General features: G+C 37.6%; 1 long non-coding RNA gene across 1 annotated transcript in view; it reads right to left on the bottom strand.

The window, feature by feature from the left end:
- The window catches only part of LOC106868167 (uncharacterized), an 8,058-nt gene that overhangs the window by 1,382 nt on the left and 5,263 nt on the right, over nt 1-1,413 (bottom strand). The window lies entirely within an intron of this gene.

Here is a 1,413-nt window from a genome sequence, read left to right as displayed (position 1 = left end):
ATATATATTTATTTATTTATATATGCATACCGTAATGCTGTTATGTCCCTCATGAGAATAATTTCAACGTTTAGAAACATCGGAAACATCATGGTTTTTTATCTGTCGCTACAGTCAGAGCCAACATGCCATTTTATCACTCTTTATTATACACATCCATTCAACGCAACTGGGCTGCTTTTTTCAAGTAAAACTCATGTTTATATTAACTGTGCATTGAGGCTGTTAGTTTACAAAAAATAACTAAACATCGAGCATTTAGTCCACATGCACTCATATAATATTATATGGACAGAAGGCAGCGAGCTGGCAGGAACGCTAGCACGCCGGGCGAAATACTTGGCGGTATTTCGTCTGTCTTTATGTTCTGAGTTCAAATTCCGAGGTTGACTTTGCCTTTCATCCTTTCAGAGTCGATAAATTAAATACCAATTGCGTAATGGGATCGATCTAATCGACTGGCCCTCTCTCTCAAAATTTCGGGCCTTGTGCCTAGAGTAGAAACGAATATTATATGGACAGAATAAACTAGAGTTTGTGAAGATATTGAGATTATTTTTGAATTATCTTGTTTGCTACATCACAGTTAATAGGCCAAAGGATGAATGCCTCAATGGTGCCGTTCATAAAGACCAGAAACGTAAAGATAAGTAAAAGGTTGACTGCATTCTCTATCCATTTCAGTGGAAACAAAGAGGAAATTTGTAGAACTAGTTCTTTTCCTCAGTGATACAACTTTGTGTCGAGAAACTAAAGCTTGGCCGCAGCTTTACCGAAGCTGGAACCATTGAAAGATTCGAAGACTTATGGTTCTTGGTTAACTGGGAGTTATTAAATTGTTTAAATGGCGGGTATTTTGAAGGTCCAGTAATCTATCAGATCAGGATGTTGTCATTGGTGTGTATATGTATGTGTGTATGCACGTATGTACCTATGTACGTCCGTATGTATGTATGTATGCATGTATGTATGCATGCATGCATGTATGTATATATGTATGTACGTATGTTTGCGAACCCATGGAAAACGAACCTCCACCAAGTATTCTGCCTTTGAATGCAGTGTATGCCAGAAGGTTTGCAAATCTAACGGAGGCCTCAAAAGACATTTTAAGACCCACAAAAATCAGAACTTATCTGCAGCTCTTGATGGTCCAAATCGGATGTCCAATCTATGTGGGTGTCTTTTCAATACATTGTCTGGATTAAAAAGCCACATCAGATGCCATAAAGTGTCGGTACAGGAGGTGGTCAAACTGCATAAGGAGTAGACAACCACTATCTATCTATCTATCTATCTATCTATCTATCTATCTATCTATCTATCTATCTATCTATCTATCTATCTATAGGTGGGAGAATATACAAATAATAACAACAGACGAGGACAGGTGGTGTAAATAACAAAAGGATA

This window comes from Octopus bimaculoides, chromosome 8 (assembly GCF_001194135.2).
Source record: "Octopus bimaculoides isolate UCB-OBI-ISO-001 chromosome 8, ASM119413v2, whole genome shotgun sequence".
Taxonomy (NCBI): Eukaryota; Metazoa; Mollusca; class Cephalopoda; order Octopoda; family Octopodidae; genus Octopus; species Octopus bimaculoides.
This window is presented reverse-complemented; position numbering and strand designations above follow the sequence as displayed.